Consider the following 2,351-nt stretch of genomic DNA (forward strand, 5'->3'; position numbering starts at 1 on the left):
TCTGAGTCCAAAATTCCGCTATACACATCTGTGTCTTTTTTGCTGTCTTGCATACAGGGTCATCATTGCCATCTTTCTAAATTCCATATATATGTGTTAGTATACTGTATTGGTGTTTTTCTTTCTGGCTTACTTCACTCAGTATAATCATCTCCAGTTTCATCTATCTCATCAGAACTGATTCAAATGTATTCTTTTTAACGGCTGAGTAATACTCCATTGTGTATATGTACCACAGCTTTCTTACCCATTCATCTGCTGATGGACATCTAGGTTGTTTCCATGTCCTGGCTATTATAAACAGTGCTGCAATGAACATTGGGGTACATGTGTCTCTTTCAATTCTGCAAAAATCCTCAATAAAATTCTAGCAATCAGAATCCAACAACACATTAAAAAGATCATATACCATGACCAAGTGGGCTTTATCCCAGGGATGCAAGGATTCTTCAATATCCTCAAATCAATCAATGTAATTCACCACATTAACAAATTGAAAAATAAAAGCCATATGATTATCTCAATAGATGCAGAGAAGGCCTGTGACAAAATTCAACATCCATTTATGATAAAAACTCTCCAGAAAGCAGGAATAGAAGGAACATACCTCAACATAATAAAAGCTATATATGACAAACCCAGAGCAAACATTATCCTCAATGGTGAAAAATTGAAAGCATTTCCCCTAAAGTCAGGAGCAAGACAAGGGTGCCCACTTTCACCACTACTATTCAACATAGTTCTGGAAGTTTTGGCCACAGCAATCAGAGCAGAAAAAGAAATTAAAGGAATCCAAATTGGAAAAGATGAAGTAAAACTCTCACTGTATGCAGATGACATTATCCTCTACATAGAAAACCCTAAAGGCTCCACCAGAAAATTACTAGAGCTAATCAATGAATATAGTAAAGTTGCAGGATATAAAATCAACACACAGAAATCCCTTGCATTCCTATACACGAATAATGAGAAAGTAGAAAAAGAAATTAAGGAAACAATTCCATTCACCATTGCAACGAAAAGAATAAAATGCTTAGGAATATATCTACCTAAAGAAACTAAAGACCTATATATAGAAAACTATAAAACACTGATGAGAGAAATCAAAGAGGACACTAATAGATGGAGAAATATACCATGTTCATGGATTGGAAGAATCAATATAGTGAAAATGAGTATACTACCCTGAGCAATTTACAAATTCAATGCAATCCCTATCAGGCTACCAGCCATATTTTTCACAGAACTAGAACAAATAATTTCAAGATTTGTATGGAAATACAAAAAACCTCAAATAGCCAAAGCAATCTTGAGAAAGAAGAATAGAACTGGAGGAATCAACTTGCCTGACTTCAGGCTCTACTACAAAGCCACAGTCATCAAGACAGTATGGTACTGGCACAAAGACAGAAATATAGATCACTGGAACAAAATAGAAAGCCCAGAGATAAATCCACACACCTATGGACACCTTATCTTTGACAAAGGAGGCAAGAATATACAACGAAGTAAAGACAATCTCTTTAACAAGTGGTGCTGGGAAAACTGGTCAACCACTTGTAAAAGAATGAAACTAGATCACTTCTAACACCACACATGAAAATAAACTCAAAATGGATTAAAGATCTAAATGTAAGACCAGAAACTATAAAACTCCTAGAGGAGAACATAGGCAAAACACTCTCTGACATAAATTACAGCAGGATCCTCTGTGATCCACCTCCCAGAATTCTGGAAATAAAAAGCAAAAATAAACAAATGGGATCTAACTAAAATTAAAAGCTTCTGCACAACAAAGAAAAATATAAGCAAGGTGAAAAGACAGCCTTCTGAATGGGAGAAAATAATAGCAAATAAAACAACTGACAAACAACTAATCTCAAAAATATACAAGCAACTTATGCAACTCAATTCTAGAAAAATAAACGACCCAATCAAAAAATGGGCCAAAGAACTAAATAGACATTTCTCCAAAGAAGACATACGGATGGCTAACAAACACATGAAAAGATGCTCAACATCATTCATTATTAGAGAAATGCAAATCGAAACCACAATGAGGTACCACTTCACACCAGTCAGAATGTCTGTGATCCAAAAATCTGCAAGCAATAAATGCTGGAGAGGGTGTGGAGAAAAGGGAACCCTCCTACACTGTTGGTGGGAATGCAAACTAGTACAACCACTATGGAAAACAGTGTGGAGATTCCTTAAAAAAATTGCAAATAGAACTGCCATATGACCCAGCAATCCCACTGCTGGGCATACATACCGAGCAATATTATTCTTTATAGCACTGGACTTTGCTTTCACCACCAGACACATCCACACTAAGTGTCATTTTTGCTTTG

Source organism: Ovis aries, chromosome X (assembly GCF_016772045.2).
Source record: "Ovis aries strain OAR_USU_Benz2616 breed Rambouillet chromosome X, ARS-UI_Ramb_v3.0, whole genome shotgun sequence".
In the NCBI taxonomy this organism is placed as follows: domain Eukaryota; kingdom Metazoa; phylum Chordata; class Mammalia; order Artiodactyla; family Bovidae; genus Ovis; species Ovis aries.